This window comes from Colletes latitarsis, chromosome 5 (genome assembly GCF_051014445.1).
Source record: "Colletes latitarsis isolate SP2378_abdomen chromosome 5, iyColLati1, whole genome shotgun sequence".
NCBI lineage: Eukaryota > Metazoa > Arthropoda > Insecta > Hymenoptera > Colletidae > Colletes > Colletes latitarsis.
The window spans coordinates 29,403,939-29,427,200 of record NC_135138.1 but is presented as its reverse complement, the minus strand read 5'-3'; the positions used below and the strand labels follow the sequence as shown (position 1 = coordinate 29,427,200).

At 41.1% G+C, this 23,262-nt stretch overlaps 1 protein-coding gene across 1 annotated transcript in view; it reads left to right on the top strand.

The window, feature by feature from the left end:
* The first annotated feature begins 2,010 nt into the window (after positions 1-2,010).
* Positions 2,011-23,262, top strand: part of LOC143341807 (uncharacterized) — a 65,481-nt gene continuing 44,229 nt past the window's right edge. Inside the window, exons 1-2 of the mRNA XM_076765039.1 lie at positions 2,011-2,642; positions 5,366-5,576. The gene's annotated coding sequence lies outside the window, so the exon portion shown is untranslated. The remainder of the gene's footprint in view (positions 2,643-5,365; positions 5,577-23,262) is intronic.

Sequence of the window (23,262 nt, the reverse complement as noted above, 5' to 3'; positions counted from 1 at the left end):
ACGTATACTATTTAATTTTGTTTAAATTTGTTCGTACAAAGAATGGCCTCGAAAAAGAATAGATTTGTTTTATGAATACCTCTTAAGTGTAAAAATGTGTTGATTTTAATATCAAACAAAAGTATTTTTATTTTAATTTACTGTTAATATTAACTCCTTGGCGTACTATTTAATTCCAAATAATTTTTGAAACGTATACTATTTAATTTTGTTTAAATTTGTTCGTACAAAGAATGGCCTCGAAAAAGAATAGATTTGTTTTATGAATACCTCGTAAGTGTAAAAATGTGTTGATTTTAATATGTAAGACTTGATGACTTGAAGGGGTTAAACAGCTCGTTTAACACTGTTACTTATTTATAATATCGATAATCACACTATTTAAGACTACAGAAATATTATTTAACTTATTAATATGTCCCATCCAGTACGACTTTGACTTCAAGGCTAATCTGCAAATCTCTTGTCCATTGCAGGGAGAAAGAAAGATTAGTCCCAGGAACGTTATACCACCAGCAAATAGAACGTTCCGATTCTCGATTAATTTCTGTTTAATCACAAGCCTCGGGAAGACTAACCGAAGCACCTGATCCAATACGACTCTGAATCCCCTGCAAATCCGTGTATCTTCCATTCTGTACAGAGAGAAAGAAAGATTATCCTAATGTATCCTAAAAGTTTGATCAATCTGATGTTTCACTATTAATAGATAAATGGAACAGGTAGAATCTCGAGTAATATTTTTTCGATCGAAAGTCTTACGAACGATGACCAGAACACCTGATCCAATACACCCCTTAATTCCCGTTCAGGGATGATCTTCAGTTTCTTATCTATATCAGGGCGAAATAACAGCATCCGATATAAGGGGATGTTATTTCAGGAGTTAGTACAATGTTGCCATTGTTGATTAATTTCTGCTTAATCGTACGCCTCACAAAGGCTGGCTAGAATGTTTGACCTGATACTACTTGCAATTCCGCCCATGATCAATCCTCCAATCTCCCATCTACATCCAACAAGCAAGTAGAACAAACCAAGCCTCGAAGATCAACCAGATTATTATAATATGTATTCCTTAAATAATACACAAATTGTAGGCGAAAATTTGCAACTCAACAAAAATTTAGACGTTTAATTTACGGCGTGGCTTGGGCTGGTCCAATTAATAAGGGGTAGCTCACACCAAACACAGAGAGTGGAAGGTATTATCTAAACTGTAGCTTGGTATTTCCGAAAAAATTTATCGTTCGTGCAGACGACGAGAATGTTAATAAAAATGTGCGACTCAGCAAAAATTTAGACATCTAATTTATAACGTAGCTTAAACTGAATTTAAAATCACGTTCGAATAAAGCGACCAGCAACTGTACGCAATCACTGGTACGTCTGCGTTCGAACGAAACATCAGTAGAACACACCTATCCATGGTCGAACCGGTGGAACCTAAAACCGTAGGAACAACGGCAAAACGGACGTAGAATTGCAGGAAAGCGTTCGATCCTCGCGGAAAACAAGCAAATCGGGGTAAAACTCCCTCCCCCGTGAAACAGAAAAAAAGCAAAAATAAATAAATACAAGAGAGAGCACCTGTTCGATCTTTACCGAATGGACGAGCCGGTTGGAGGGAGAGAGAGAGAGAGGGGGATACGGGAAAAGCGCGCGGTTCGCCGATCGGTTCGGTCCGGTGAAATAGAAGGCGAAACAAAACGCGCGAGAAAGAACGATCGAACAGGGACGTGGAAGCAAAGGATAAAACAAGAGAACAGCTGCTTACACATGCAGGTCAGCAGGGGTAGGCAGTGCAGGCAGGGTAGGGTAAGAGCTGGAAACGCAGGAGCAGAGAGACAGGGCGCAGGGGGATCGAGAAAGAGGGATGCTGTGCGTCGAGCGAAAGGGGGCGATTTACAGGGGCGTTTGTGGGAGGGGGGACGGGCTAACGGCGCGTGCGCGTTGATTCTCGAGGGCTCGCTCTGATCCGAAATCCAGGATCCCAGTCGCGAGCGCGCCGCCGACAGAGAGCATTCGGAGGACGGAGGATAACCGGTCGTTGACCTGGCTGCCACCCGGCGAGAGGCACAATCCACCCTCTCTCGCGCTCGCTCTCTCTCACTCTCTCTTTCTGTCTGGCTCTCTTGCTCGCACGCGCCAACAGAGCCACAAGTTAGAATCCATGAGGAACCGGCCGGCCGGTTGTTCCAGCGGTTCGTTCGTCTCGTATCGTTCGTCGCGGGGATTCGAGCGTCCTCTCAGCCAGGTGTCGTTCCGGTGACGCTCGTCGTTTAGAAGCCCGTTAAAAGGCTCGTTCCCCGGTACAGGGAACGTCTGATCTGAAGTTTTTACTACTCGCGGTTCGACGGCTCGGGCCACGACGTTCCCCGACTACAGAGACGCACAGTGTTCCTCGGGGAAGCCGGGCATTCGGGGGTACGGACCGACAGAGAGGGTTGCCCTCTTATCTGACCCGCGGAGCATTCACGAGGATTGTCGACCGTCTTTAGGCCGAGGTGCAACGCATCGCGGAAGGTCAGTTCGCTCGTAAAGAGGAACGACTCGTTTCATTGTACTGGGTCTCCGGGGCGGCGGATAGAAACCGGATCGTCGGGGATCACGGATAAGCTTCCAAGGGGACGAAGAATCAGGTGAAAAATAGCAATTCTAGATATCGCTTTGGTGCTCGAGGATTATCCTGAAATCGAACGCGCGAGAATTTATATTGGACGAATTAACGACGAACAAATCGATGATAAAATTTTCGTTAAACGGAACAACTGGGGTGTGCGTGCATTTGTCTGCACGTATCGATCTAATTTATTAGCGACATGATTTATTACAGACTCGTATTTGAAACTTAAGTACCCCACAGATCTTCAAAATTGTTTACCTCGTGAAAAGAGCGTACAGAAAGAAATTATTATCGTGCGTTTTTTTATTTATAATCTCTTGAAGAATCATCCCTCTTGAGGCCTCGCTACTATTGACACACCCTTGTATGATCGGCTTAAAGTCTCTCGAACGCCTCCATCGTTTATCATACTTTTATCGTTATCGTGTTCCACCACGATTTTACCACGTTTCCTAAGTTAAAAAGGTTTCTTGGACAACCTACTAATGAGGTTTAACCCGTGCTAGCGCGTGCCGCTCCGCAAGGTTTTAATAAAACGAACTTTGTTTAAAAAAATTCCTACGTTTTCTCATTGCACGTGTGTTTCTGTAATCTCTAAATACTTGTGCTCGAAGATGGTTTCTCTTTCCAAGCATTTCGTTATTCATTCTACAGTATAAGCATAGTATAAAATAGAAGGAAAAATTCCTGCAACGTCCTCATGATTATATTTATTAACGTGCAAAATTTCGCTTTAATGTACCGCGTACTTTTCTAAAAGGAAACTTAAATATTTCCTAGTTTTTACTGCAGATACGAAGAGCCCTTTAAGCCGAGCCACGAGATGTCACGTTAAAGACTAAATGGAGCTCTTGAAACCCACCTACATTATCCATAACTATCTTCGGAAGGCGTCCCATAAAAACAATTATTTTCCGAGTCAGCGATACTTTCGTAAAAAAAATATAATAACACTCTAAACTTTCAAGTAATAATAGACTTTGAAGTTTGGAAATATGTTTTATTCGGGGAAAAATAGTATACGTTTAAAATTCGAGTACCCCTAGTCTTTCTTTCGATCCCCATCATCTCGATCTTTGCGGATGTCGGATGATTTAAGATTTCTTAGTCGCGTGGAAAGCCGAGGCAACGATATATCGGCGTCGTTTCTTCTTTTCACCGCCTTTCCCCAGAATGGGGCGAAAGTTGAACGAAGTTCGGCAATAGTCCACGAAGTCCCGGGCTTGTTTTCAACCCGGGAACACGGGAAACTGGTGGAACACTAGCCGCGGGTGAGGCTCGTTTCTGTTTTCCCCGCTGCTCTTTGAAAGTATTCGCTCGCAACGTGTAACAAAGTTCAACCAGGAAATCCGTTAATCCCGTTTGGTCGACCCTGGTTAATGGAAAACAGTTTTGGTCGGAGTAATTGGGGCGATGCACGACGAATAGAACGGTAGAAAATTCTAACGACACTAAACGTAGTAATTTTCGCTTCGAGGAAACAGAATCGTCTCTGTCCTGGAGGTGCCACTTCGGAATCAACGCTTTACAATTCTCCTTTAACGAAACTAAAACTTGTAAAGCCTGTTTGACAAACTATCAGTCTTCGTACTGTTCCATAACATGATAAGTTATTTTTGTTACTCGTGAATTTGTCCACAAATAAATTTTAGTTTCTTTTAAAGTTTGTGGAGATTTCTTCTCTTGTGTTGTAATGAAAATTTTCCTTTTGCGAAGCTGCATGAAATTTGAATATTCGGTTGGTAAACGCGCGGTTCAACATGGGTTCGAAATATTTGATAACGGTTATGGGAACCACGAAGGCCAGGGAAGACCGTAAACGCATTTCCATCCTCGACGATCCACCCATTAAGAGATTTAGTCGAAGCAGATCCACGCTCGTTCGCGAGCACGCAGAAATGCCAGGTGCGAGCTAATCAACCGTTTCCGATCACCTGAGTGCGATTCGAGAGACAAAAAGCACGAACATCAGCGAAATCGACGTTACGAGATCCATAATGATCCATTTTCCGAACGAATCGCGACGCGTCATGAGAAGTGGATTTTCTACGGCAATCGGAAACGTTCTCCACAATGGCTCGGTCACGACAAAGCCACCGAAACAGTTTCCAATACCAAAATTACACACAAAGAACGTGATTGTGACCGGTGTCATCCGTTTTAGATTTCTCAATTCGGAGGAAACAATCGCGGTAAATAAATATTGCCAGCATTCTTCGCGTGTCACAAATGATATTTTAAAAATTTTATTGCGAGGTCTTCGGTCGGTTCTGAGAAGAAAATCTATAAGAAACCTCGTGGTCTCAATTTTATTTTCTCCAAGTTTTAGAATAAACTGGGAAATAGTTCTCTTGCTTGAATCCGGGGTAAAGATTGAGTCTTAAAAACGAATATTTGTGTTTCACGCAACTAGGTAGAGCTGAATTTTTTAAATAAAATTTAAATGGTGTAGCATGTTCTACGCTACTGATTGTTAAGATTTTTTTATGAACGAAAGAACAAAGTTGTTTAAATAATTCAAGGAATCTTTCAACTAATTTCAAAGGTCCCGTTTGAAAAGAAATGGAGTTCCAAGAAAATGCATAAAAGTAATATAATAATGTAGAACATTCTGCGCTATTTAAGTTTGTCTTGGACTGTTTGTCGTAGATCTCTGGTCGTTTGAAAGATCGATTTTGCGCGAAACGCTCGGTAGAACTTTGTCGAGGTCCCTAATCGGGAGGATTTGTGATTTTGCAGAAGCGTCGAAAGGGCCGAAGTAACTCGCATGCTTCGGTCAGCATCGAGGATTCTAGTAAATCAGGATCTTTGACATCGAAACCGGGACCAGGGGACCTAAACCACCTGGAACGTGCGTAATACACGAAGTGCTGGGTGTCGGGGTTGAAACCAATCCTGATCGGTGCACGTGTCCACGATACGAATACGCTCGAACAGCATAGATGCACAGGTAAGTGTGTGTCTGTGTGCGTGTGGCTCTGCTACGGGTTGTGTGCGTCGTGATTAAAAGCTCCGAACGCGATCGTATATTACAGTCGCCGTTTGAGAATGGCCACTGGCGAATTGTCTAGTAATTATTTGCATTCGGGAATCTATGAAATTGAGTTGGGAATACGTTTGCTCTCTATTAAAAATGTCGCGTTAAAATTGCGCAGTCCTTAAAACTGGAACTCAATTTTTAGGAATTTTATATTTAAAGAATTTCATTCCAGAGAAATACAACGTTACAAATAATAATTGTACAGACGCGCGTTGCACAGTATGAATAGTAATATCGACTGTGACGACGATGGCAAATTTTATAAAAAATTAATATTTGAGAATACTTCGTGTAAATGTCAGGCAAGTAATGAGACCATAAAAATATTTTACGACCTTTTCACGCGTTATATTAAGGAATTGAGGTAACATCGTCTGTGATTAAAGTGCACTCAATATCTGATGCATATTTATAGAAAGTATTAAATTTATTTAGTAATTAAATTGTAAAAACAGGGAAGTAAGTTTTCTAAGTTTTGTCTACACCTTGGTTGTATTAAAAAATCAATGGTCCAGAAACGGAGTCGAAAGTTGTTGGATACTTGGCATTGTCTATTTAATTTTGTACACACGTGTTAGTTGTTCGCTTGTTCGTACGTTTATTATAATCTGTTGGGAATTGCATGAATGAATTAACATGGCTCAATGGAATATACACTCGAGGAGATTTATTTATTTAAGTAGCTCGGTTCCGAACACCTGCATTAAACATCTAAAACAATAGGTCGCTGTACCAGAATATGAGCATCACGTGCACGCATACAGAGACCATAATATTATGCAAGAGCAACGGGAAGTCATTTGGTACGTACGATGAATATGCTCACGTTTCTGTGAGCATTTAGTCGTAAATATTCATACCAAATAAATAGTTTCCACGGAAAATAGAGATTTATTTCAATTCAACTGTACCACTTAGCTTTTGTAGAGGTTTATAACCAATTGTAAAAAACTGTGACTTATTTCGTAATTATATTATACTTTGAATTATTCAAATCCTGGATCAAGTGTAACTTGCACGAGCAAATATTGAAAGAAATTTCCCATTCGACTTTCGTCGATATTCGGCGATTCGATGTTGATTTTCGATATTTTTACGCGAATAGTTAAAACATCGTCTCTCGTTAAAGTAGATCGTGGTAAAGAACGATGAATTTTGTTATTAAAAAAATGTACAGGAGTTGTAAGAAAGATCCACTGTTTCTCAAGACGTTTTAATTCCGTTAGAAATGTCTTTTGATATTCGATACGATACCTTTGAAACGAACTCACAAAAGAAGTTGTCGGCGTTGTATCAATATTCTTGATATTTCGATTTTACGACAGCTGCAATAAATACGTACAAAGTCCATCTTTTCCGCTATCGAATATCGAAGCGTTGTATAACGACACTATTCAACGCTGTCCGATAATATTACGGTTTTCATGTACGTTTCGTGGTGATTGTGGTGGTAACATTGAAGCGATCCGCTTCTTTTTAATCTCGCGTGGTGGGGAATATCGCAGGTGTCCCCCTAACTTTTTGATGAAATTTTTGTTGAGATGTTCGCGAGGCGATCCTTAATAAAATTACAAAGCAGTACACCGCGCGGTTCGTTCTCGTTTTTAAATAAAAAAATGTTGAAGTTTTGCAATTTCCAACCCCTCGTTGAATCAGCGGGTTATCCGCCACGAATGTTGGCGTACAAGAATGAGAGCGATTCGACCAACCGAGTAAAATAATTTTCTTCCTCTTCGTTTAAAAAATGTGAACGAAATGAATGAACTGAAACGTGAACTGCGACGAAACGAGCATCGATTTAATCGTTTATTGCATGATTTTATTTCATCGTTAAATGTAATTTATTATCGAACTTTTCTAGTTGCAATTATACGGAATTAAAAACCGAGTCAGGTTGTTCCTCCGCGAAGTTGGCTGCGAGCCCACGAGACTAAGAACCTTCTTTTAATCCAAAAAGATTATGATTCTTCTTTCAGACTGCGAGCACGAAAGAGTGAAAAACCTTAGCAGTGCCATCTTAACATTAATTGCGCGTTTAAATCGTTCCCGTGTTGCATTTTGTCCTCTCAAAGAAAAAGGAAAAGAAATTATACAAATGACAGTTAATGGAGCACATTCAGGATAAAATACTGTGCGTGAATTTAGAAAAGAGAACAATGCCAGGATTCCTGGTATGAACATTCGCGAAATATACGGAGAAGACTCTTTTAATGAGGAAGCATCGCTACTGGCTTCTGGAACTCCGTAAAGTCGCGTTTTCACGTATGCTGTGGCGCGGTTGAACAATTCAACACAATTAAATATACGGTCAACTTCGTTTATCGGTGAAAGAAAATATTGCAACAGGGAAAAAGGGTCGAACAAGTTTGACAATGGGGATTAGAAATTAATTACATATCTCTCTCGTGACTTGTAATGAAAAAAGTGTCTCGAAATCGTTGTTAATGTCCAATGCTTTTAAGTTGAATTAATTCCATTTGTAACTCCGTCGGAGTTTGATAAATGTCCGCTTTAAACGAGTTTGAAAAGAGCGTGAAATTGAAACACGCTTTCATAGAATTGCTTTCTTTTATTTGGCGAAACCATTGAAGCAAATGTACTAACATCCAGCTGGTTAATTAACCTTTTACAAATGGGTTCGGATTTCGTGATCAATCTGGGATACTGTTTCGAACAAAACTACAACACTTTGCATAAATTGTAATACTTTTTTGTGGAGAATAAAAGGGCGTTCTATAAAAGAACACAGAAGTGAGACACCCTTTAAAGACACACATTCCATACCCCGAAGAAACTAAGTTCAAAACGGCCATAGGGCTTCGATAACGAAGCACTTAAGGTTCCAGTCCACGCACAGTCGCATTTAATGGCAGCAGAGATCGCGGAAGGATTGGGTTCGGCCATTGGTGCGACTCATAGTCGCTTAGAAGAAATGGGAAAAGTGTCCAAAGCTTGGTGAACGGATACAAGCGCACCGCCAGTGGCGAACTGCATTCAACGAACGAACATTTGCGCTGCATTAAGGGAAGGGCAAATTAATCGACCGTTTCAGAACCGCATTGTCGCTGGAAATGAAAAGTGGGTATTCAACGACGATCCACAAAGAAGACAATGGGTTATGAGAAGACAATTGGAGGGATGCCATTGCCATGTTTAAGGACCGAAGGAACCTGGCGAAGACTTTATTGCGCTGTTGTCGAACTTTCGTACTTTGGGGTGGCTCGGAATCTCGAACTCTGTACCAAGTGAACATTCGAACCAACCTCGACGATATTACTTCGACTTTATCAAAATTTCGAGGGTCTGCAACCTTCCGTTTCCAGCAATATTATAACAGTTTCAAATACGTTGCCACATGATTTCAAAATGAAAACAAGATTCTCGTTTCACATTCTAAATGCAATATTAAGGGTTGATACACCTTCTCAAACCTACATTCAGAGATTTGGAAATCTAAGAGGATAGCAATTCTCGTTTCACATTCTAAATGCAAGATTAAGGGTTGATACACTTTCTCAAACCTACATTCAGAGATTTGGAAATCTAAGAGGATAGTAATTCTCGTTTCACATTCTACAATGAATGCATCATTAAGGGTTGATAAAATGGTACACCTTTTCAAACCCACATCAAGAGATTTGAAAGTCTAAGAGGATAGTAATTCTCGTTTCACATTCTAAATGCAAGATTAAGGGTTGATACACTTTCTCAAACCTACATTCAGAGATTTGGAAATCTAAGAGGATAGCAATTCTCGTTTCACATCCTAAATGCAATATTAAGGGTTGATACACCTTCTCAAACCTACATTCAGAGATTTTGAAATCTAAGAGGATAGTAATTCTCGTTTCACATTCTACAATGAATGCATCATTAAGGGTTGATAAAATGGTACACCTTTTCAAACCCACATCAAGAGATTTGAAAATCTAAGGGAGTAGTAATTTTCGTTTCACAATGAATGCAAAGTTAAGAGTTGATAAAATGATACACCTTTTCAAACCCACCATTCAGAGATTTGAGAATACAGGGGGGGGGGGGTAGTAATATTAGATAGTAGCAAATACGTTGCTACGTGGTCCCCAGTGGGAAGCAAAGGGTTAATAAAACAGGGACGCAAACGACCGTAATATAATATTTAATATCTGTAAATAGGCGGTGGCGAGCGTAAGGTGGGAATGAGAAAATAAAAATGTTTTATTTGCCGTCTAGGGCGCGGCTCCTCGAATGGATAAGCTTGTGTATCAGGTTTACGAGGCGTGTATCCGAGCGCGAAAGGGCGCGACGACGCCATTTGTCGGCGGTGTGCACCGGCGGTCGTTGTCGTTTCGACCAACTTAAATCGGCCGCGACAATCCCGCTGAGATATCGTCTTGGCTCCCGATAGGGGATGACCTACGCCAACGGCGGCCTTTAATATCGCGGGATGCGAGCTGAGTGGAACGGGGCTCGATGAATAGGGCCAGGACTGCTTCTCTCGAGGCGGTTTCTCGTTAAGAAGCCGCGCAACGGCGCCAGGTCGACTCTGTGTTAAGCGAGGGATACTTTCGTCGTTTTCTTTTTCCCACCTCGAGCAGAACAAAAATTACAAGGGCGTAAGGTGCTCATTCTTTGCCTTTTCGCGTCCATAGCTTTGCCCTGTTGTCTACTATCGCCCTCTTTGTCGTCTCCCGAACGCGCGGTAGCCATTAGTCGTTTCAACGATTGTTTTTTCGAGGCGGAGAGATATTTGGCGCACGTGTGTCCACGTAATTGGTTGCACTAACCCTCATGATTCTCTAGTAATTCTCTCTGGGGCTTTAGTTACCGTTCTGCTTTAAGGTTATGACGGTCATTTCGCACCATAAAGTAGGTCTAGCGCTCGTTACCAGAAGGACATTGTTCTCTGTCCATCTTGGATGATAAAATGATGCTAGAGTAATAATACAACAGTGTGTCAAATAAATACGATCAAAAGAATTTATCAAAGTCTGGAAGAGAACAATTTCTTGCACCTTAAACCGGATCTGGGAAGAGGGTTGAATCGTTTCCTGTGTTAGTAGTTCTCAGATACCTTGGATAGCATGCTTTTCTACGTTTTCGCGAGGCAGAGATCGCCAATCTTCCGGATCCTGGTCGAAAGCTACTTGAGGGTGAAAATAAGCTTTCCCCGGAGCTTAAACTTTGTGTATGACTACACGTTTTCTATAGGATTCGCTTCTGAGAATGATGCTGGCGATCGGCGACGCCATTCTCCGCTTTCTATCGAGTGTAAAGGCTACCGCGATGTTTCTAAGGTCGTCGTCCCCCTGAACCATTTGCTTTTGTCGTTGACACAAAACCTCTCAGAAAACTTCGGCAGGTACTTTTATAACAGGTTTATACCGCTTAGGTTTATCTGAACATCAGTTTGGAGTATAGCATTCCCAGGAAATTGTTTGTTCTAATTTTGTATTCGCGAGGATCATGCCTCGGTTTCCGGGATCGTAACCATAAACCCATGTTCCGTCACCAGTAATAATGCAATTTATGAAGTTTGGGTCGGCTGTGGCTCTTTGTTTAAACTTAGTATAAACTTCCTCACAATGGCTCTTTTGTTCATTACTGAACACTCTCAGCACAAATTTAAACAGAATAACCCCTGTCAAAGTTTCGGTAAAAGTTGATCGGACCCTTTTCACGCAAGATATCAGTATTTCCTATCAGTGTCGAGAAAAATGCAGTTTGATATCACTAGCCATAATTACTTCTGATTTGGCGCTGGAAAAATTGGACGGTAGTCGAGAATTTTGTTTGAAAACGCCACGCCATTCACGTTCCTGCGCAATCTAGGAATTATCTTCTTATTTTGTCGTTCATTTGTTTTCAAATAAGAGTGCAGAAACTTTTTCATCGCAGCGTGTATACCGGCTGCTGAAAGCACGACCGAGTGTTCGGTTCTCGAAATCTCTCCGCGAAAGCTTCTTATCCGACGCGATTCAGCATTATTTGTCGTCGAACCGTTTCAGCGCGCATTCATTCGCGACGATCTTTAGCCGTGGAAAAGCGTGTCGGAATTTGTTTCGGGGTACACGTACACGGGAACGTATAACGAGCGTCGACGCGTGTTGGGTTTTTTCGGAAATCCTCGTGAAAGGATTATCCGGGCGAAAAGTTTCTTTTTAGAGGCTTAGCCGGAAAGGTTAATAGCAGCTCCTAACGACCGTCGACGACGGAGGATCCACGCCTACCCGGAGAGCGGAGATTCTAAAGACGCGTGCGCCAGACTCTTCCACGATCCTCCTTTTCGGAGATTTAATTCGTGGAACGGCCCCGGAGGTCTTAATTACAACGGTGAACGCGCACAGCCTCTTCCCCGTGGCTCGTTAATTGTCTACGTGCCCTGTAGAATTATTGCAAAACCATTCTTCGTGCAATAGTCTCTCGATTCAAGACTGAAATCCTTCCCCGGCGACAAGACGCGGACTCATCCCCACTCTTGCTTTCACTTTCTGGCGAAACACGCGTTCCATCGATCGATAAAAGCTTCCCTTTTCCCTTGGAATTTTATTTTGTACAATGGTATCAAAATTATCGGTGTGCTTTTATCCTCGAATTGTGTGCAGAGCGATTCGATGGCAAACGATCTCGCGTGACGTTTTTACACATCGGTAGCGTAGAACGCCACAAAACATCAAACACGAGGAAGTTGATAACAAATAACGATAATGCGATTAACGTATTGGCTGCAGTTACAGCAAATCGAGAGACCAGTATTTGACAAATAGCAAGAGATAGCGGAATTAATCACAGTCCAGTCCATCGAACATTACAAATACAACCAGTATCGGTCCGTGTCCGCGTATCGTTGCATTAGCATCTGCTAGAAAGCGATTTTCAATATCGTATTCGTTTTCCCGCTCGATCAAGGCATCAAATTAATCACGAATACTATCTTTCACGCGTGATTTTATTTTCCAACGAGAATTTACCGATCCTCGTCACGTTAATAACCATAATTTGCATTATTGGTCGCCCAAACTCCGCGCTCAACGCGAACAGTAGTTTCGATATTGGTCACCCCTCAAACGTTTGGTATGGCATCGTCGATAACGTAATTATTGGACCACGCTTCCGCCATGGTTCTTTAATAAGCTCAGCTTATTGCAATTTAAAAAAAAAAATTAATAACGTGATCTCGATTTTTATATATGTTCGCTTATAAATAGGAAATTTAATAATTGAACTTACAACCGTTGCAATTAGGTTTGTAGGTCTACGCGTCTGGGAAATGGGCACGATTTGTGTTATTTCTCGAAAGCGTCGGGCTTGTCATTTGCTCGGCCTACTTCTTTCTTTCCCGTGCTTCTAATGCATCTTTATGGCGGGTCTCCGGGGGATTTTCGCCCCGAAATTCCTTATTATAGGTCTTACGGAATTCTACGTAGGAACAAGGTTTGCCGAATTCGGAGTCGTTGATATTCACGAACGTTTCGAAGTTTCGAACAGCAAACTGGGTTCCCTCTGTGGCTGATAATTCGTCAATACGGTGTTCTAACAACGGTATTGAGGCCTCATATCGTAGTTTAGGATTTTTAAATATTTTAATAATCCCGGAACTAGTTGAAGTTTGTAACAGAGATATTTACATAATAACGATGCTTTGTGAAGGAGTCTCGGAAGTAATTTGCTGGAGGCAAATCCTGATCTTGATAAGTCTGGATCCGCCACGGATTATCAGGCTTCCTTTTTACCTCGGTTCATTAAGGCTCTCGCGACCAGCCGAATAAAGGCGATCACGCGTTCTATATCGGTAAAACAACGCGAAACTTCTCCGTTTTCCACGTCGCGAGTGGTTTATTCGCTATTGACCGCCATTGGAGCAAAAGTGCCTTAACTTATCCAACGGTATCGACTTTTCGTCGAAAACTCGACGATTTATCGTACCGGTGAAATCCGCGGCGCGCCACTCGCGAAAAGCATTTCCATGTATAACGACGTTCAGCCTCGATTAAATATCAACTTTCGTGCGTTGACAGCGCCGAAATCCCAGGGTGTTTACGTTGAAATTCCCATGCAAATCTCTCTCGTCGCGTCGAAACGTTGCCGCGAAATCTTGGGGGAACTTAAACGCCTGTAAATTAACGAACATCTTCCAGATAACGGCGGTCTAAGTATTCCATTTATCCGGGAATACGTAATTTCGGAATGAAAAGTACTTTCGACGCGTCTGGAAACTTCTTATCGGTGCTCCCGGAAAAACTGGAAACCCTTCGTTGCTAAATTCTTGATTATTAAACACTATCTGTTCTTAGTCGACTCTGGACACCGGGATATTTTTTACTTATTTTATATCAAAACTTTGGGACGAAATCTGAAATCCATAAATTCAGCGTTAATCGATGCAATTGTTTTATTTTACAGATGTTTTAATTGCCAGTCTGCCAATCGGAATTTGCATACTATGCATAGAATACAATGTTCGAGAGTAATTACATGAAAATGTCGACACTGTGGAAGACCTTAATGCAAATTAAGCGCTAATGAAAATTACATTCTGTAATAAATTTCGCCCAACGTGGTCACGCTCGCGTCAATTTTAGCCTATGGCTGCAGAATCGATGAATTTCTGGTTCGTTAATACGTGCAACGAAGATTTTGTGCGTCTCTAAAAATTCGAAATATTATTACGGGTTCGAAATAAATTTGTGTTAGCCGATCATAACCAGCGATTTCGTTCAGAAATAACGTACTCACGATTAGTAAATTAGCTCGAGTAAACAGTCGCTAACAAGAATATACGTTTTGCGTCAGCGATATCGCGGAAGCACCGAGTAAAGTTTCATTTATCGCGACATGGCGGATTCCGGGTCGTTGCGTCCGCGATTTTGCGAACGCGCGAAAATCGGGACCAATCGTTTCGCTTCAGCGGGTCTTTCCGTCTGGACGCGGTTGCCGAAATTCGCGGAATAAAGGCGGCTCCTCGTCCGGTTCGACACCCTCCCCCGCACGTCGACCCGCGAAATTCAATAAGAGACCTTCGCCTCCTTCGATCTCGCGGCGGAAAAATTTCGAGCTCCCGATGTTTCAGGGCTCGCGTCGCAACGCATTCCAGCGTGAAGAGAAAAGGTATGACGGGGGTGGGTTTTTTCGTGAAGCCTCAATTTCGATAATTAAATGGGTGTCCCTATGGATCGTTGCTCCCTTGTTCGGTGATTTTCCATAGGGGAAGAAAGGGGCGGAGACGTCGGTGGTGGATCGCGTATTGTTTCGTCTCGTCGAGGTGTCCGCCGCGCTGATTACGCGAACCGGGGTATCTGTCGATGACGGTAAAACAATGCACGCTGGATGAAAGGACAAATAAACCAGCGAAACGGGCGCAAGAGTCTTTTTTTTTTATTTGAAAAGTGGCACGAGAAACGTTTTCCCGTCGGAATATCGCAAATTACGCGACGCGATGCCACCGTATTTCGCGTAATCTGATCACGTTTGCTACGATTCGATTATATCTAATCACGTGGTAATTACTCGATGATTATTCAATTGTTACGTGCTGTAAAGATTCGCGATTATGATCCTCCATGGAATGGGACAGTAATTACCGTGTAATTGCGACTAATGCGATCAGATTACATTTTGGCCACGAAAGCTGTCTCGCGAAAGCCCATATTCGAGATATTATGCTGCTCGCAAAATGTCGGACTTTGGGAAAAATTTGCATCGATGTAATAGCCAGTGACTAAGAGTGTAAGTATCTTTTTAAGAAAATCTAAATTTCTTTACCTGAAAGCTTCGGACCGGTTTCTTTCATCTCTTCCTCTTTGAGAATATTTTCCCCTTTAAGAAGATGGCCACGTGTTTGAGGAAATGATAATCCGTAGGAGATAAGACTGGTGGACATGGCGGATGCTGTGAAATCTTGTTTAAATAATTTTGTTTCGAAGCTGCTGTTTGGAATCTATATTAGAAATAATCCATCATAACAAAAATTAGGCAATTTTAATTTATTTGATTGAACAGTAGATTTTGTTGGGCATATACCACGCGATATCTAGTTGGTAATGGTTTAATTTCCACATTTCCACAATAAATCATATTTGATTTCAACTAGTTTCCCGCGTATCTAGTTTACTAGACTAGGTTTGCTTGTTTGACTGCCTGGTGGCGCTGGTATTTCTGTAACACAGCAGTTTTACAAACGAATGCATACACAAATTATTAATTAACATCTGTACTACGTAGCTGTACAAAAAAATTAAATTTAAACAGTTAAGATACGCGGAGTTAAAAATACAGTCGTTGAAATGGAACATCGGAGCAGTAGATCTAGACTTAATTTATTTTTATTCTTTTTTACCTTCCACAAAAATGTATTTGTACATTTATAATTGGTCGGTGCACATGTATCCTTTCTAAACCGCAAGAAAAAGGAATGGCGACCGTGGAACAATGGATAGATCGATAAAAGCGTTTCTACAGTTTGTTGCATCCAAGGAACCGGAATGGCGTCGCGGAGGAATGCAATTGCTTCTGGAGAGATAACAAAAGGTCGCGGGTACTCCTTGAAATTACGTTTTGTTGTAGATAAATTCATGCTTCGAATAGCTCGATGTTCTCTGGGATGCAATTATTACTAGAAAATTTAAGATCCGTTCGCGAATTGTAAATCAACATCAAACGCAAGTCAAACGCGTCGAGGAGTTCGATGTTAGAGCGAAAGGGTCGACGGGATCGAGATTCTAAATCCTGTAGGAAGCTAGGAGGAGATTAACGGGAAGTCGCGCGGTTTCTGGTTTATCATCTATGAATTCCAACGGAGACTATAGTAGACCGCACCAGCCATGACTGAAGTCGAATTTCAGGGACAGCTTGTCTCGTTCGCCCTCCGCGTTGGAGAAACTTTGCTGACAAATCTCTGCAACGGGACACTTCGCTAGAACACCTAAGTGACTTCCGGTCCCCACCTTCCGTGACGAATCAAGCGTGTCCATCAAAAGCTTTCGTTCATTTTTCATAATTTATCTCGAATTATAAAAAAACGAGTACGTATCTGACATTTCATTTATTTCAATTCTTTACGATCGAATTTCTAGAGAGACCCTCATATTTTTCGAGTGGGTTTTTAACTTTGTATCTTTATTTCGCGGATGAACTTGATAAATGGACTCGGCGCGCCGCGTTCGTTTTCTTTGGCGTTTTCGTTCCACCGACGCCGACGGAAATTGCGAGCGTTTGAACGTCCGGGTTGGTTCTCGTGTTGGCTATAAATTCTCGAAATTTTGACGATAATGAGAATAAGTTGAACTGGAGAGTTCGGTCAGGAGTTCGAGCGGTTCGATTTACAACGTTTCGGGTCGCAAAGATTCAAGCTGCCCGGAGTGCCATCGAACGAATTCCACTTTACAGAACACTGTCAGGGTTTCGAATGGACCGCGTTAAAATCTGACGTTCGTTCCGATTTCACGACGCTGCGTCTCCGTTTAGAATTTGCGACCGAATATACTGCCCGCGGGGAAATAAATTTCTAAATTTGTTTAATTCAACGACAAGGAATGCGAGTTTCGTCTTGGTTTAAGACGCCCCAGCATGCCACCAGACAATGAGATAAACCGAAGCACGTCCTCGCCAGCGTTACTTTTACCCTAAATTACAAGACGCCCGTCTAGATAACTAATTACGCTGGGAAGTTGGTATTCGCCGCAAACAGTCACGCAATATTAAACTTGCATGTGACTGGAATAAGCGAGGGACCATCTGTACACGCGATCACTCTTTTAACCGAAGCAAATTAACGTTTTAACGTTTTGACGTCATCCATGTTTATGATTGTCTAAAATCAAAGTTTTGGTCATGAAAACAATTGTACAAATTGTCGAAACGACATTTAAAACGACATTAATCGTGAAACAAGAATACTAATACGAGTAATTTCTATTTTATATAACAATACATGCTCCGAATTTATACATATTGGAGCTTTTTGAATGACGTACAATGCGCGTTGAGTTATTTCGTATAATAGAATACCGTGCTGGGGGAAAAGTGACGGAACACAATGGGATGGAAATACAATTTTATTTCCGACGTACGGGGCGGGGAAAAACGGACAATTAACGGTCGAATAGAAATAGCAAAAATTAATTAGTACGAGACGGGCCAGGGCTGTTATTAGATGCTTCTCTTATCGGCGACAGCAGCTCCGTAAAATCCCCGTGAATGATTTCTCGCTGAAATTGAGTTTGGCCTTAATGCCCACCATTGAAGCTTTTTCTTATCGAAACTGACACTCCTTCGAATCGACGAACGTTCTCGGGAATTTCTGCATTTAGAATGCAGTCGGGGCAGAAAGCACGTTGCACATTTTAGAATGCTCCGCACGCGAGATAAAACGTTGTTTACGTTTCGTTAATAGATTTCTGATCGAACTTCGCAAACATGTGCTCGAACAGCCGTTAAAAGAAAATAATGGAAACTTCACTGTATTTCCAGAAAATCGACGGAGTATGATATTCCCTCGAAAAACGTCTTCGTCTCGTGCAATTTTTCTAAGGCAACGTTTTTAAAGTAGATCAACGTCGATTCGTACGTATGCATTTATAAAGTCATGTCGAAGTATCGTTCGTCACAGTGTGTGCAGACTATCGACGAAGAAAGTACCAGCGTCCAACCGGAATCAATATTTATGGCCGTCGAAGTCGAGTGGTCTGGGAAAACCGAACTTTCGCGAGAAATCGTTTCGCGCTGAAATTGAAAATAGAAGATCGCGATCGTCGCTCTGTCAACGATATTGGATACACGCGCGAACATCGTGGATATTCGTAATGCCTTCCGTAGAGGGCCCAGAACTTCCAATAACATTTAGGTGATTTTACGTCACCTTGTAAAAGTTTTAATTCCAATTGTATAGTTCACGAAGCAAAATTTTGGGTGGGGAACATTTATATTTTAATTGTGGATGAATAGGGAGTGCTTGCAAGACGTTTCATTAATTTAATCCGTTCTGTTTGATTTAAGTCTTATTTGAGGAGCGTATTATGCCGCCGGAAGTGGAAGAATTTATGCCGGTGGCACGGTTCGCGTTCCATCGTGAAAAATGTATCTCGTCAAAGTTTCAGTGTACACGGTTTATGCAAACGTCCCTTTTATCGGTACGGAATCTCGCATGAATCTTTAATCTGCTACCCGAGGCACTCGCGCTTTAATTGTAATCGGCTGAAGAGGGTCGCGAGGCTTCGTTTTCCAGTTAACAACTCGCCTCTTTTCAAACCGACCGCAAAAGGTTAAACCCTACTTTAGAGATTACTCTTGAAGACAAAAGTCGCGTGAACAAAAACCACTGGGAGATTTATATGACCGGTCGCGAAGGTTGGATTATAGTTGTTGCACGAGCAGTCATGCGGAGACAATCAAGTGTTGCGCGTGTATTTACCTATACCTTTGCACATCTTCCTGCAATAGTTGCCATTTCCTGATTACTTTTCCGAAAAAAGAGAACAAGATTAACAATAGCGAACTCGTAACAATATCTTCGCGACTCGTTACTTAATACCGGTCCCGATCGATGTAAACAGGCAAACGTTTATGGTGTACATATTTTAAAAAATGAAAACTTTTCCAGAGACTTCCCTTGGAATAAAAGAATAAAAATGTTGAGCTCTCGGGCAAACAGATAATTATCAGATACAGAGTTGTCCAGCTTTGTTTGGAGCTTTTCCCGAAATTGAAAAACGTCACGCGCGAATCGAAAAGCCGTTTCCAATTATTTTAGTGAAATGGAAATATACTCGTAAGAATAGTTCGCGTACGATTTCGCGTATTACAAAAGTCGATTAACATCGACCGGTGAAAAACCTGCTGTGCCATCAGATTTCTCGTATTTCACCTTTGAATGTGTTTTTTATCGCGAACGAATAGCGCCAAATATTGAAACTAATTTAACAGAAAGGGGAGAATCTCTGATGAAATCGAAGCAACACTCTGTAGAGGCGAAGGTAAGGTTGAAGGTAATCGAATTAAGCGGCTGGAAAAATAGTATCGACATCGCTGTTCGCACCAGCTGCTCGGATGGAATCCTTTACCCAATCTCTTGTGCCATATCGTGTCTTTCTCGACCGCGAGTGCAAAAGGGTGAAGTTCGGTTTGACGAATGGCGACGGTGAAAAAGGTTGTGGAAACGGAAACGCGCTGGTCGACAAATTTCCGGAATCCATTCGCCGTTTCACGAGAAACGACGTGCAATGTACGGTCTGTCACGCGACAGCCTATATCCACGGATATCGCCGCGAAAATTAATCTGTCGCCCGGAATATTATACAAGGGGGTGCGTCCTGCAACTGCAACGGATTTTTATCAGACGAAAACAGAGATTTTTTAATCTAAAATTGAAGAATATTTTACCACATATCAGACATATACTTGGATTATTTTTAAGAGATTTTGTAATTTCAAATTGAAGAATATTTTATCCACATGTAAGAAATATACTTGGATTACTTTTATAAATTACCCACTTTCAAGAAAAAATTTCGTGTAAGTGCTGAAAGTTTTGGGTGAAAAAAAAGACTTTCGAATCGTCTTGGAAAAATTATTTTTAGTTGCAGGGGTCAATTGTAAGCATTTTTGGTCAACAGACATACCCTCGAAATCCTACTCAGTTTCGAGAAAAAAAATTCATTACCGAAAATTTCATGTCTGACCATACCATTGATATATTTCACTGAAATTTCATGCGAATCTTTAAAGCATCATAACTTCTGAACGGATTGGACAATTTTAATGTTTAAAAAAGCAAACTACGCGTATTTTGGTGGAGAATATGTACAAATCGCAAAAATATTCGAAAAGTTGGTCCTTAACACCGTAAAGTTAGAAAAACCCCATAAAAATGGTCCAATTTTCAAACAGCCATAACTCCTACAATTGTGAATATATTTCAATGAAACTTTTTCCTGAAGTAGAGCTCACGGGTACCTACAGAAAAGTATTAGACAACTTTTCTGTACGGCGTCAAACAAAATTACTAAAAATGAAAAAGTAGTTTTTATGAAAAATCGATAGCGGTTAGGTGCCTAAATTTTTCGGTGAAAAAAGATTTTTTCATGTCGTTCTAAAAAAATTATTTTCCGTTGCGGGGATCAGCTACAATCATTTTTGGTCATTATACATGCCCCCGAAATCCTACTCAGTTTCGAGAAAAAAATTCGAGTAGGTGAACAAATTTTATTAATAATTTTTGAGAATAATTTTGTTAATAACCTTTTAACGAAGCCTCAATCAACAAATTGGTATTCTTGATTTTCGTCTTATTTTGGCCTTTAGAATCCCCCATTAATATTTTTCCCAGGGGTGGCCGAACACCCTGTATATTTATGCCGCGAAAATTAATCTGTCGTCCGGAATATTATACATGGGGTGTGTTATGCAAATGGAACGTGTTTTTATCAGACGAAAAGAGGTTTTTTAATCTAAAATTGAAGAATATTTTATCCACATGTAAGAAATATACTTGGATTACTTTTATAAATTATAATCGTACTACCCACAATGTTCGAATCCATAAAATATATGAAATTTTTAAGATTTGATAAAAATAGGGGTCGCGAGTTTCAAGTGTTTCTTTCGAACAAAGCGTATATATTGATGCCACGTATAGTATTCTGTAGCTATAGCGTGGTCTCGTGCGACCGTAGATATACTTCAGTGGCTTTATTTTCGTTCCCCGTCAAATTGCAAAGCCATACGCGAGACTGTCATTCCAGTTGCTGGACGATGGGTCTTCTTTCGACGTGATATATTCGCCACCGAAAAAGTGGCGGCGATTTTTTCTAGAAATAAATCAATGAACGAAACAACCTTTGCTCAGACAGTGACATTTTTCGCTTATTTCTAAAAATTCTCCCTCGGCTTACTCGGTCCTGAATTTATTTGTATCGAAAACTGTATTTTCGTGGCATCCATCGACGTCGTTCGATCATATTTATGGATTCATTCCCGGTCCAAAATGGAAACTGACGCGTTTAACGAATAAACGTTTTTTATTCTTAGCTTAATTCTTAGGACAATCGTGAATCATTCGATTTATTATGAGTTCCTGCTCGGAGAGATATTTATACTCGAAATTCCGGAGGAGGCAGACGTGCGCCTGTCAACTTCTCTAACCACATAGGAACGCAGAATTTCACGCTCGTCACTCAACCGACGTCACGGATATACCTCTCCGCTGTCGACGATTCAGTTTTCCGTCTGCAACCATTTGCACAATCGTGCACGTCAGTGTCATTTGCATTTCCACGGTCTTTCGCGCTTAGAACCGATGACGTGGTTCGAACGTGAAAAATTACGCGATCCACCCCACTCTGATCGATCGCCATTCGATTCGACGATCTCCCTCGATCGTTTCCAATTATAGAAATAGCAAAGGAGTTAGCAAAGTCCAAATAAAAATAAACAATATTTAAACATATAATTCATAACATTGAACATACACTGAGACTAAAAAAATTAATTTCATCAATTTTGATCGTTGAATCAACGTATGACAAACTTTTAAATGCAATATTATCTCGAAAATGGAGTATGAGGAAATTTTGCTCCTCGTTTTGCGTTAATTTCTTCGCGCGAAATTGGTTCCCGGTTGTAGCGCGATTACCGGGGACATCCTGTAGGAGTTTGCTCGTGCAGCACGCTTATCGATTTAATATTTCCATTTAGAAATCACGCAGAAAGCCAACGTGGGGGGCTTCGAAGGTGTGCTTCGAGAGCGTATCACAGGTATCGAAGACTGAACGTTGTGAAAGCTCGACTAAATATTTCCAAGGATCGCGGCGGCTGGAACGGGTGGTTACGTTGGCCGAGAAATAATTTATAAATGCGAACACAAAGGCCTATTCATACGCCGGGACGTCGGATACAATGTCGGAAATATTCTCGTGAAATCTTTAATAAATATTTAACGCGCAGCGACACGATTTTTACGCTCGAGCCGATACTATAATCGCGGCTCGCGTAAATTGCTCGTAAAAGGGGAGAAAACTTTTCGACGGAATTCAGCTGTGAGCTTTATCTGAAATTTCGTAATCAGATCTGAGGTTATTTCGAGTCAAGCGATGAAAATAGAGTATAAATTAAAGTTATTGAGTTTTCGAATTAAATCCGGGCAGTATTTTATTTTCCCAGGGCAGTGTACGTCAAAACTTTATCTAAAAATATTACGATTGTTTATTTATTTAAAAGTTCACATTCTAAGACACTTGCTTATCTGGATACCTTTTTTACGAGCAGTAAAAGATATTGCAATATTTGGTCGCTTAAGTTTATGGATGTTGTGACCTAAAAGGAGGTAGTTTTAGCAATTTTACTACCCTTCTGGCTCATCCTCGCGGCATACTGATTAACTCTAGAGAATGAGGATCAGGCATGATAGAATAAAATTTTCTAGATTGTCAACACTAAAGGATTAGATCAGATCAAGCTTCATCCATCTCTTTTAATGCACATCCTACGGTGTAAAAATTCATAGTACATAAAGGTAGACGAAATCAAGTTCCATCGATCTTCCTATGCGCGCGTGCTACGATGTAGAACCTGTTAAAAGTATAGTCGGATAGATAGAATTGCGTTCCATCGATCTTCTCGTTTT